The sequence below is a fragment of the Sipha flava genome, unplaced genomic scaffold (assembly GCF_003268045.1).
Source record: "Sipha flava isolate LNK unplaced genomic scaffold, YSA_version1 35a_pilon_pilon, whole genome shotgun sequence".
Classification (NCBI taxonomy): Eukaryota; Metazoa; Arthropoda; class Insecta; order Hemiptera; family Aphididae; genus Sipha; species Sipha flava.
In genome coordinates this window covers 2,547,547-2,562,380 of record NW_020273058.1, presented here as the reverse complement: position 1 = coordinate 2,562,380, position 14,834 = coordinate 2,547,547, and positions in this window count along the sequence as shown.

Genomic DNA, 14,834 nt, shown 5'->3' with positions numbered 1-14,834 from the left:
GCCACTATGCCACTGTATATTTGCACTGTGTGCCGGTATCATATTACAAAATTTATATCCATAGGGCCGGTATAAAATTTAACGTGTTAAAAATGTATTATAATTATATTAAAAATATTTGTAAAGACAGATATAAGTACTCTTATAAGTAAAATTATATTAAATTCAATTTTATACAAGTTTGATTCCCTGCGTATTAAGTAATAGGTTAGTCATTCTCTCTCTCTATATATATATATATATTGTTGTGCTATCAGCAGTATGAATGCACCATACAAATTGAAGGGTTCGGTACAAAAATGAGATAACTCTACTTTTTGAAATTTTTCAGGGAACAAAAAAAACATCTTACTAACTCCTTTTTTAATCAAATTACGGTTTTAAAAACTGATTTTCATCTTTAGATGTATGTATAACAATACTTAAGATCTTATTACTTTTGGATAAACTTAAATAATTTGAATTAATATAATATTTATCTTTTAATATTTTAATGTGAATATTATTCATTAATAAATAGTTACTTTTTGAATTTGTTTACTAGGTAATTTATAATAATTACATCTGTAGTATAATAATTGTATACTTCAGATGTATTTTATGTATGAACTATAAAGTTAAATATTATTTGATAATTTGTATATAAGTATTTTATTTTATTTATATAACAATGGTTTAAAAATAAAAATAATTAGTTTAAATTATATTTAATAATTTAAAATAAAAATTCTTATTATAAAATATTATTTAGTACATTAATAAAAATAAAAATTAAAATTTTACAGTAAATATATATATATATATATTACATTTTCAAGAGAATCAAACTTAAATCACAGTATATCCAAAAATATAAATATATTTTATTTAATTGATGATTTGAAAACTAAAAATAATGAAGAGGTAAAATGTATTTATACACTAGGGGTGCTTATGCTTTTCGCTAAAGGCCAATTTTTTTTGCAGAACAGTGGGCAGATTGGGTCCTAGTTCGCTCCTGTGAACTGGTATGATTTTGTTTTTTTGTTTTATTGCTGGACAATTACCAGAGCAAAGTGCGAATGTGACATAGGGGGGGGGATTTGTTTTCGTTAATTATAATTATACAGTTTTCGGACCGGATATAATGAGCTTTAAATGATCTTCAAGATAATATGCTGCTAAATTGATGTCATCATTAGTTGACAATGTGTCGTCGGAAAATATAGTTAAAGTAGTGTTGTTAGTTTTAGGGGTATCCACGGTGAAAATATTATATAAATTCAGTGAACGATTATTTCTTTGAGGAACACCTGATTTAATGTTATAGAGATGGGAGATAGCACTTTTGTGTCTGAAATGACAATTTAAGTTAAATAATAGTGTACTTACTTTTAAATGAGAAAATATTTATACGCTGAATAATATTTATATAAAATTAATACAAATACGGATAACTTTAGAAGTTAATGATGTGAGTGATCACAATAACAATATGCAGGGAATAAAATACAAAATAAACAAACTATAACTACGGCAAAAATGTAAATATTTAATTACATTACGTATTAAATATGTAGCCAACAGCATATTATTGTTATTATTATATTAAATTGTATTTTTTTTCGTAATGGAAAAGCTCTAAAGAGATTAAAGATAATAGATTTTACTCTGGCGAAACTCGATTGATGCAATTGTAATATAGTAATCGCATCACACAACCAATATATAAGACCTTTTATCTTATACTTACCGAATGTTTCTGAATAATGTCTATTAACGAAAAACACAAATGAAAATTATTATTTGATAGCTGACGATCGAAGAACATTTTGGTCTATATTACGTCTATCTCATATATTACCTACAGCTTAACTTAATAATCTCACAACATAATTATGATACTCATTATAAGTTTATTGGTAACGTGCAAGGCCGGCCTAAGTAAAAATAATACACAAGGTAAAATCAAATTTTGCCGCCTCTAAAAAAAAAAATTTAGCTCTTATTTTAACTTAGCCCCTCCCCTATTTTTATGACATATCTACTTAAAAAAAAATGTAATTTTTTTATTTTATGGATAAATTTATATGTAAAAAGACTTAAAAATGATTTCTATTACTATTGCTCAAAATCCATCACTACCGCAACTATCGTATATGTGGTTATATATACTCGTATTTTTTGTATAATTGAAAACACCCAGTGTAGGCCGTAATAAAAAGTAATTTAATAACTTTAGACAATATTATTTTATTATATAGGTAAGTGGTTTTCACGAATGAATTTATTTAAATATTTTTCTTATAAAACACCAAAAGAACTAAAAAAAATGTTCGAGTCAATTTTGAAAATGACGCCCCTACTAAAGTGCCGCTCTAGGCAGGTACCTAGCTCATCTGTACCTTAAGCCGGCCCTGAGTAATGCGTAGACAGATATTTCTAGTAATTTTTGTGATATATGTGTCGGAGGATTACGATAAATTGGAGACGTCAAAGTTATCATACAAAAGAAGACATATAAAATAGTTGTACAATGATAGTTATTAGGATGGTGTGATTATAATATTGACCTTTGAGTATCAGTCACACAGTCGGTGTCGAAATAATCTTTTCGTTTCCGACCCATTCCAAGTTCTCGGCAGGTAGATATTTTACTTATTCGAAGAAAAAAATCATATGCGACGAAAAACGTGTGTAGTAGAATGATAATAATAATTGGTGATCTTTAACCTTGTCTTAAATTCAATGTAAATCTGCGACAATGTATTCTTTAGAAGAAATGTTCCCGAATATGTACGTTACATCTGATTGTTAAATATTGTTGTAAAATAACAACTGGTTAAAAAAAAATGTAGATAAGAATGGTTTGAAGATTTAGCTAGAATCGTCTTATGTTGAATAGTTGAACTATTTATTAGATACCATCAAATACCCATTGTTTCGCATGTTAGGTTGCATGATAATGTAAGCAGCATAATATTATAATTACAACAAAAAGTTAATGTAGTAAATCGTTGCCCTTGACATTGCACACTGAATAGATGTGGATGAACTCTGGCCGATGATTACAGTAAATGGATATGGTTTACATCATGTTCCAAAGAAGTGAACACGTGGATTAAAATTGTTTAAATATTTTTAGGAAGGTTATATTAAGGTTTATATCAATTACACTCCTATTAGAAGAACGAATGTAGTTCCACCCGCTAATTATTCGTCATTCAATGTAGACTGAAACAGTGTTTTCAACAATTTTATTCATTATTAACCATGGGTAATATAAACATATATACATATTAACTCGTAAATACTCATAGGTAAATACTTCAGCGTTACTACCAATATCATAATATACAACATTATATAGATGATATTTTTTCAATTTCTGTAGTTATTTTTTGTTTTTTTTTTTACATAGTTTTCGAAAAATTAGGTACCTATACCAAATATTGTTCAGGTCACTTTCCGTGCTTATACACAATTTTCATTAAGCACATCAATAGTTAATATCACTTCAATATACCTTATTCAAAATATCAACAAACGTTCTAAAAATTTAGTTTTTTGTTCAAATAAAATTGAATAACTTACATCGGAAACAGTGAATCGAAGAACCACAGTAAACTCGATATTATTCAGCTAAAAATATTGTTACAGTTTGACATAATACTGAGATCTAAACACAGGCGAGTTTAAGGGGGTGGCTAAGAGGGCATTAGTCCCCCTTTGGGACTAAGCTATCTATTTTACAAAGAAAAGTATTATTATATATTAATAATTATAATAAAATATCGTTAATGATCATTGATGAATATGGTACCTATTTTTTAAATTTTTTTTTTAAATAAATAGCTCACTTTTTTTGTTAATTATATGTATTTACCTATATTTTAAAATGGTTTCAGATTAAAATTGATACCAATAATGTAACTATTTAAATTTTGTCATTATTGTGAAAAAAATGACTTACTTATGAGGGACTCAAAAATATATTCTGTAATTTAAAATTTTATATAGATTTAAAAAACCAACTAACTAAATTCTTAAACCTCCATTAGCCCCTTCCTTAGTTAGTGATAAAACCCGCCCCTGGATCTAAATCTTTTATTGTAAAAGACTTAGTGTTGTTTTGATTAATATATATTTCACCTTGAACACGCTCTGTTCTTCGTTCAAACCATTCATGATTCCCAAGATTTTTTTAATGTTCAATGATATGACACAGAGCCCCCTTCAATCCCCTTCCATATGATTATAATTTGTAGTAGAATGTCAGTAATAATTTTTAGTAATAGTTCTTTTTTATTAATCAAATTGCATATTATAATTAGGTAACTACCAAATTTGATATTATTTTTTAAACTTAAAATATATATTTAACTGGTATAAATCTAAAAACTATTTACAAATTATTTATTTTAATGTGTGGTATATAATTTAAAATGTAATAGATATATTTAAGTCCTTATCAGCTGTCTTGCTTAAACTGGCTTTTTTAAAAATACCTTTATAGTTTTCTTATTTGTTAGCATTTAGTAAGTACACACTTCTCGAATCCATATTGCACACTTCCAGTTTTGGACTACACGCTTTTTGTCGGGGTTCACTAAAAAATAGGGGCTGTATGAAAGATGCTAAACATTTTGTAAACAAAATATAAAACATTAAAAAAATGGACAATACGCATCTACCCAAAAAGTTACAAGAAGCGAGAGTATAAATACGTCATATACACACAAAGACGTATTTACATATTTCCCGATTGTAGGCCAGTGAAAAATTGCCACCTTTAATACCTAAAATATTAAACTAAATTATCATTTATTTACTATAAAATATACATTAATAAAGTAATAAATTATTTAAATAATAGAACATCATTTTTTAAGAGTTAACATTTTTTTATTAATAATTAATAAACATAAACTAAATAAACTAAATAAAATGCATTCATCTAATTTGGATACGATATAATAATTATATCGATCTACGTTGATATTTGGTAGTAACAAAAGTGTCGATTCAAGGTCGATTCACACTGGTCCGGGCCGTAGCCCAATCGGGTTTTAGAAAAATATCATATTGATTTTATTCTGACAATTCACACTTGTCCGGGTGTCCATGCGGGATCCGGGTCAAAAAATAATTGTCTAAAACAATTTTCTATCCTGGTTCCCGGACAGATTGATGCTGGTTCGGACACATCGTAACAAATGTGAATGATGAACCGGGCCGTGTCCATGTTTTGTACTTTTCATTCATTCGCCATTCGTCATATGTCATACAAATTTCGAAAAAGCTGTTGGTTTATAATTAAATTTAAATATTTTAAATTATAACTATGGATTCAGAAAAATATTATGAGTTTATTACTTACTTAAAACTTATTTACTTTGAGTATTAGTTTTAAAATTAAAATTTTAATTCAGGTGTTTACCTATTATTAGTATTAGTATTTTAGCACTAAGATATTAGAAAAATGCACACAGACAAACCACGTGGTTTTTCATTCGTTCGAGACTGATGACTGAAGTAAAATTGTAAGTTGTAAATAAAACAAAATTGTTAACTCGGACGGGGCCCGGACGAGTGTGAATGCCTGATCCGAGTCAACCCGGACGTGCCGTTACGTGTCACGAACCAAGCTTGGACCCGGCCCGGACCAGTGGGAATCGACCTTAAATTTTTAAATTGTAATTATTTTAAAATGTCCATCTCTAATAATAACAATGCCAAATTTTTCATCAGTTTGAGTCAATCTTAGTTAGTCGAATAAAATATTAGTTAAATGACTAATTATACCACGTAGACTAAATAAGTTACGCAGTAGTCGGTAAGAATTAGTCACTTCTACCCGTTGTAAACCATACGGGTAGCGGATATTCGTAATAATATTATAATTAATGGACATTCATGTGGCAAGCCAAAATCAATAATTATTCATATTGATATTCGATCAAAGGCGAAACTAGACGCTTTTATTAGGTTAGGCCAAATCAAAAATATAAAAAGTATTATTACGTAAAATTAACTATAATTTCCTATTATAAAATTATAAAAATAAACGTCAAATGTCTAAATTAAAAAATAACTAATAAAGCCGATTATTCGAATACACAGAATATATTTATTTTATTATATTATAATCCTTATTTGTATCAATTGTACCTATATACCTACTATATTATATGAAATGTACAAATGTATACGTTTACATAAATAAATATATTACTTATAATGCCTAAATAATTATTAAAATATATAATATATATATATACAATATATACAATATATACATCGTTAGTATTAGGTCAGGCCATAGCCTGACCCGTAGTTTCGCCTATGTGTCCGATGATAACAAAAGAGGGCTGTAACGGAACACGCGTTCGTACAAATATCCGTACAAACCTTTGGCGCTCTTACACAAGTGTCCGCTGGTAAAGTGATCATGATCGATACGCTCGCATGCTTAAGTCTGCTGTCGACCGTATATCCAATTCTCTACTGCACCTGCTTAGGTCCGATACCGCTCGCCGCGGCCGCTTATTCGAGCCAGCCGTGCGGCCCAAAACAATTTTATTAAATTAATTGTATTTCTTTTATTTAATGTTAAATAAATAACTAGATATTTATTTCGTGTACATTATATAAAAATCCGGGTGTCGGTAACCCTGGCAAACCATTTCAGAGCCTATTTCGATAACACAGAATCAAGTTTTCCTGCCAACAAATAATCAATACATCTAATAATATTTTTATTAATAACAATTTTTATTGGTAATTTAATTTTAAATAATTTTTTTAAAAATATTTTATCGTATCTTCAACTGTTTGGCAAATATAATATTAAAATAACTATAAATATGTCAATTTGGCAAGATAAATAAAATGATTTATAATTTGTTAATTTTCCTGTAATTTAATGGATTTAAGAAAAATCATGAAAGAACATATTTATACATTTTTTTCATAAACATTCCCGAATTTTATGTAGATGTAATAAGAAATTATGAAAATAGCTATCTTGATTACTGTTGGTGTGGTAGCTATTGTCTATTTTTTCTTATAGGAGTATATGTAACATATTTTACAATATCAGAAAACCTAAAAATGTATATTAATATAATAATATGTAATACCGTTGAACAAATAATCTACAAAAATTTACCGCTGTAAGCTCTCATGTCTATAGTATCGCATACAAATACACCACAGCACACATATACATTATGCTTGTATAGATACTGAAACTTGAAAGTACATTAGAATTGGTACAATATGTTACAAACTGCACCCTCGGAGTTCCGACAGGTTGATGTATGAGGTTAAGTTCATTGAAGTAATAAAATAACCTGACCTAAAATACCTATAATATATAGGTATTATAACGTCGTTAGAATGTAAGTTTCCTTTCACTTTTTTCGGAAACAATATTAAACAGTTGCATAAACTAATCCCGTAGCTTGGACAATAATGTTATGTGTTGCTACTCGTATTTTACTTACATGTTATGATACATTTATAACTTTATTTTCATTAAAATCAAATATTATGTTTTGTAGTGGTTTTCAAAATTGATATAAGAATAGTTGTCAAGTATTCAATTATTGCATATATACCTATACTTAAACATATAATCAATATTTATTATTGATACATATATTTTTAAAATGGTAAATAAATTTTAACGCCTCAAAAATCGTTCATATTAATTAAAAATATAAACGTCATTCACTTTCACGTTCTATTTGAAAAAACCGAATGAGGTTTGAGTATCGTTCATAAAAATGAACGTGTGTTCACGAACCAAGTTCTTTCCAAATAACTAACTATATCAGGATATCATAGTAGTACAGTACTACTACAGTAGTTAGATCAAATGAAAGAATTCATTAATTTAATGTTGTACATATTTTGATTTGTTTGTCTGTGATTGAAAACAAAAAGTATGCGTTCATACGACAAAATAAGTTATAACAATATTGTAATTGTTCATACTAATGTTATATTATACATCTGATAACAATCTACTCAAGATCGTTATCAGAACCCTCCATCATTCCACTCTCAGTGCCGACATTTCGTCCGCTTTGTCGGAAGAAGGACACCTAGTGAAGAATGTCCACAATGTTAAAAAAAAATAACTATCCTCTCCCAATATTTTTTGCCGACATCGAACTCAATGTTAATAATAAACATATTTACAACATCACTTCATAACTAAACACGAAAATAATGATTGAAAAACCGAACAAAAAGACATACGGTCCACCGCAATGTTTCAATTATCAAGACTATGGTCACACGTAAAACTATTGCCATCATCCATCACGTTGCGTCAAATGCGGTGAGGCTCATGAGTCAGATAGCTGCATCAAGGATTACTCCAGTCCAGCTAAATGCGTCCACTGTTCCAAAAATCATACGGCCAGTTTCAAGGGGTGCCAGTTCTACCAAACTATTCTAAATCGCCACAAAATCAAATTTTCCAACTACAAAATAAATATCACACACACGAAAAACTTATTCTCCGAATCCCTCCCCATTGATCTCTCTCAATCCATCCCGTCATATGCTGCTGCAACTTCTGGTTCAAAACCGAACATTAATCCGCAAAACGTAATGCATCTTAATGAACGATATTTATAATCCCTACTGTAAATTTTGAATGAAAAATAATCTGTAAATAATCTGAGGATGATGATATCGGAATATCTAGATAATGATATCGGAATACCCGAATACCTAGAAACTATAAAAATAAAATAATACAGTACAAGCTACAATTATATACAATTATAATTGTTTCTTTATCGATGGGATTACGAAGTTTCGGGTGTACACTCTCGCTACGTCGCGCGTCGCCTAAACTCGTATATATATATGTATAGTTTATCTGATATTATTTAAGTTATATAAGAAGAAAAATTAATTAACATGAATTAATTACTAATATGACTATAATAACTTATTATTTTTAAGAAAAAATGTTTTAGGCTGCTAAAAAATATTTTAAAAAAATCAATAATAAAAATCATACAAAAATCCATAAATAAGCAAAAAAAAAGCAAAATAAAGCAAAATAGAACTTATACTCATTAATACTTATATTATACTTATTAATAATAATTATAAAATACGCACCATATTTAACATTATTCTTCATAAAAAAAATAAAAAATTAGTAAAATGTTTAATATTAAATGTAAGGCTATCATTTTTGTTGTTTTTTATTGGGGAAATATTAAGAAAATTATCAAACGCATAAGTCATATATTGATAAAGTCGCACATGGAAGTAAGAATTATGTACTAACATATTTAAAATAGCATTATAAAAATCTCAATAATTGGTAGGTAGGTATTTACCGTAAAATCAATGTAAAAAATATACAGCAATTCACTAAAAATATAGTTTACAATAATTTATATTAATATAAATAATAATAAATTTAAAATAGAATTAAGCTAGGTTTACACGTGCTTGTTTTTAGTGATGCCAGTTATAACTGGCGCACCACTAAAAATAAACTTTCATGGACAAACATTTACTGGCATGCAAGTGAAAGTTGCATACATGGAAAAATGAAATCGGATGGTTACAACTTTTTGTCGCGCCAACTCCGTTTTTACGATAATTTATACTGTTAGCGCCGTGTTGATAATGGCAAAAAAATTATTAAAAAAATGATCTTGTGAGATCAAGTTCTTTTGAAAGGATATCGAAGGCTCCTAGGTGCATTCTAGCAATCCACTGTCTTACCCAGACACGCCTTTTCTTTTTTGAAGACTTTTTATCTACATTTAATCTAATTTCTTCAATTAATATTTTTGAAACTATTTTACAAGCACTACGTAAAAACTATTCCTTTTCAGCCAACATTTTAAAATTTTAATTTAAAATATATTGTTGAATAAATACCAAGCATAGAGTTTTGACAATATAAAAAACCGAAAAACGACCATCGTAATGAAGTAGTGACAATTTTGTGCGAAACTGTGTAAACAGTTACTTCTGAAACATGTTAAACCCAGCATTATTTATAAACAGTCAAAATTTAGAAAAATATTTTTTTTATTTTTCTTAATAATATTCAAGTATTTTTACCTTGTGATAGTATGTGTGCATTGCATAACAATATATTATTTGATGTATTCAAATATCAATGTTCTCCGGTTATCAACTAATAGACGGGACTATGTCCCATTATACACACGTAGTTCGTATTATTGTTATCGTCATCAAATATTATACCATAATTTAATGACATAATCATATCATAAGACGATAAAGAGTAGTTATCAATAATTTGATTAAAGAAAAATATTGAATACTAGAATTTTTTTAATTTGTTCCGAAAACGCTACATTTTTTAAAAAATATGAAAATAATGACCTAAAAAATAGTGAAAATACCAAAAATGCATTAAAGACGTAGTTAGGATAAAAAATGCAAGAAAATGCAAAGTAAAAATTGAATTATATGAATCTACACCACTTGAAACAAATGTTTGCCAAATCGAGCGTTGCGTATGGATTTTGAAAAAAAAATGCATTTTGCATTGAAATTCGTGCTCTACTCATCACTCTACGTCTATATTGCCTGTAAGATAACTTTGTATCCAATAATTTTTCCCTCAATTTAGTTGTGGGTATACTATACCGAAAATTAGGGGCGTCCTCACAAAGGGGGAGCAAACGGAGCAATCACCACTCCTCTATGACCTTTTTTTACATCAAATTGTTATTATATATTGTTTATATTAAATTAGGAAAATACATCAATATGAATACATGTTTGAAGTTCGCCTCCCTATACATTGGACAAAGCTGCTCTATAGGACTATCACTGCAGCTATATCACACATATTGTCTGAAAACTAAGTAAGAAAGTACGACAGTTTATTTATTTATTTATTTAGAATTCAACGGGACTAGCCCTTTTACAAAATTGAATGTGGTATATAGACCAATAATGTAAAAAAAAGTAATTACAGAATATAATAATTATTAAGTACAACACTAAGTAATATTGAAAAGTATATAAATATATAAGTATACAAATAATTAAAAAATATAAAATATATAAAAACATAAAGAAATCATTGATTGACGAGAACTAAAATTAAAATTATGTTTCTTAAGTCTAAAATAAACACTGCTTCCGTGTATGTAGTATAATGACATATATCATATAATTTAAATGGTATTAACATATTAATTTAATCGATTCTAACAATTTTAATTTCAACTTAAATTAAAATTATTATCATTTGGCTCGAGAAAAAATATTACTTTTATTGTTGGCTATAGTTTAGAACATTAGAAGATTAAATATATGTTTACAATGACTTTTACTCAATCATTTTAAAGATTTATACTCAAAACAAATTATGTTTTTTGTGTGAAGAAATAACTGCAATTTATCATTAGTAAGAAGTATCAGATATATACTTTCAGTAGTAGATAAAAAGTAAAATATATATTATTTTGATGATAATTGAATCATACACAAATACAACTAGACGTTAGTACAATTTACTCAGGTGCACCTACTAATTTTTTTCCATAAAACATAACATTATATTAAAATTTGATAATATATCTGTTCAAAATGAGCATATTTCCTACCTTGACGTGTATATTTTGATGAATGATTTCGTAGATAAACGCATCGGCAGGTTGCCGATAACTGGTTGTATATAGTCAATAGCAACACCATTGATTATAGAATAAAAATTCATTATATGGTATCTGAATATTAATTTGGTAAGAGCTATCTGTTTACTCTATAATCAATGATAATTCAAAAATATACTAAATATTAAAATTATGAAAAAAATTGTTAAATATAAAATAATTCATACTTGAATGGTATTATTAAAAGTAGAGAATTTATTTCAAGAAATACGTATTATGGAAATATTTATATGAACCAAAACTATACACCTAGGGTAAAAATTGTTTACCTTTTCATTTTTTATTAGGATCTTTAGGTAAGTATGAAAATATTGTGTCAAACATAATAGTTTGAAATAAAAAAGGGCGTACAGAATGTCACGCCTGTAGCACAAAGAATTGTTAATACTTTTCTGAGTCACTCTCACAATATAATAACAATAATCTACTTTAAGTATTGAGCACGGTCTAGGTAGATATCTTCTAAGACCGTAGAATTAGTCTAAATATTCCCTTACGAAGTCGATAATATTATAAAAAAATTACCATTATTCTACACTTAATAGTATCTTCGATTGATAATCTTATTTACTTAATATATATATACGAAAGTAATATTTATTGGTTGACCTAATTTCTTAGAACTGAAAAGAGCTATACAATACAAACATAAAGTTTACATACCATTTCTAATAATTTACCAGAATCCCTAAACCACAGGGAACCTATTATTGTGCTGTAAGACCGGCAACACACGATCGATATTTTACTGCGCGTTATAGACATGGAAAAACACACGAGCGTTATTTTACCGCGCGATATTTTTCATGTTAACGATTTGAACTAAAACGCTTCAGTGTATGTTATATGATACATACCAACGATGACGGATGAGAATATTATTTTGTAGAATATTATTCAGCTTCTCAAATGCTAGTTTCATTTTAAAAAATATGTCTCTTCAGTATTTCCTTCTTTCATTTCAGTCTGAGTGAGAATCTATTGTCTTATCCCATAATAATGTCCTTTCTTCTATTGACGTTATTAACAAATCAATATCTAAAATATCTTCATTGAGCATTTGAAAGTTTTCATCCGACTAATCCTTGTTAAAATTGATCGAAATGTTCAGGGTCAGACTGGCATCAAAAGGCCCAATCCGCGATCTGATCAAAGGGCCCTTAAGGCTTAGTCGGAAGGGGACGTGGCAATCGTCACGTCCATGTCACCGGCCAAGAAAACTTAAAAAAAATGCCGTAAAAATTCTGGAAACAGTCGTACAAAATCATACAAGTTATGTGTAAAAGGTTTGTGGAAGAAAAAGTTTAGATTTCAAATTTTGGGGGCGGGGGACACGGGAAAAAGGGTTTTTCACATATTACAGGAGAGGAGATGGCGTACAAATTCTAGAAATGGTCGTACAAATGCAAGTAAATCACATTATAAATATTGACGTAGAAAATTTTTGGAAAAAATTATTTTTCCGCGTGGGTGAGGCTGGAGAAACGTGTCCCCCGCACTGCACATAGAAAATTGAGTTTTTCGGGTAAATCGGTACTGTACAAATTCCGGAAATAATCGTACAAATTCATACAAATTATGTGTAAAATGTTTGTGGAAGAAAAAGTTTATATTTCAAATTTGGAGGGGGGACACGGGAAAAAGGGTTTTTGCATATTACAGGAGAGGGGTGGCGTTAAAATTCCGGAAACGGTCGTACAAATTTATACGAATTGAGTTCTTGAGTTTTACTAAATTCAAAAAAAAAATAATAATTTATTTACGTTAGGGGGACCGCAGACATATGTCTCTGGCCCCTCTTCAGTATTTTTGATATTAGTCTAATAACAACATCGTACACATTCTGAAAACTGTCGTATAAATTCATACAAATTTCGTACAAAATATTTGAATAAATTTTTTTTAAGTTTTCATGGTGAGGGGCCGGTGACATGGACGTGGCGATCGTCCCCCTTTGGATTTTTTTTTGTTACATATATTTTTGATTTAAGTATACAGCTGTAAACATTGAGTATGAGTTTTTTTTGTCAAATCAAACTAAATTTTCATTCTTTTATAGGAATCTGATAAAAATGTTGAGGATTGTTGTACTAAGCTAAATAAAAATTCTGCATTCACGCAATATTCAAATGAATCGACCATAACCAAATTCAGTACATTCCTTACACAATGTGTGTATACACATAATGGATTATTGTTTTTTAAATGTGCTTGTAAACCATTATAGGACCCTTTCATTTTAGCTACTCCATCGAAAGAGCAACCTATAATTTTAGAAATATCTAAAGTTAATTTATGAAATTAACTTGAAATTAAATTATGTAAACTTTTTCCACTAGAGTCATAAACTATTACCAACTTTAAATGTTTTTAGTAGTTATCAGTAATATGATCATGATATAGACCTAAATTCCTCTAAACAAATAAATTGGAAAGATTGTGGACCCAAACCTGCCGGAGGCTCAGGCCAGTCCGACCCTGGAAATGTTTACAGAAGAACAAGTTACAAAATAATGATTATGTTTTGAGTGAAAAATAACATTTTATCGCGCGTTTATTATCACCCGTTGGTACTCGTATGTTTTAATGCATACAAACGGCAAGTCTTTGTCGCGAGGTATTTTAACGCGCGGTAAAGTCATGGTGCACGCGACAGTTTTCAAATTGTCGTGCGTTAATTTTACGGTGCAACGTTCGTGTGTTGTGTGTGTGCTTTAATCATTTTAATGTACTTAAACAAAATGCACTGTAAAATTATGGCGCGGTAAAAATGTCGCGCTATAAAATATCGCCCATTTGTTCTCGGCCTAAATTATATACTAAGTAATTAATTTCATCAAACAATCTACGAGTTTTACAAAATGTTCATTGCAATAACATTAAAATAACACTATATTTATCGAATGTCGAAGCTTTAGATATTATAATACAAACTATAATGAAATGTACAACTGAGTATAAATACACAGATATTTGGCTACCAAAAGCACTTAGAATATATTGTAAAAAATATAGTGATGGCCTTATTGTGGTAGCTATGCAACCATTTTAATTATTGCTGCCTGGGCTTAGAGCTTTTTCTTAAATCAATATATTACACACACATACACACACACACACACACACACACACACACACACACACACACACACA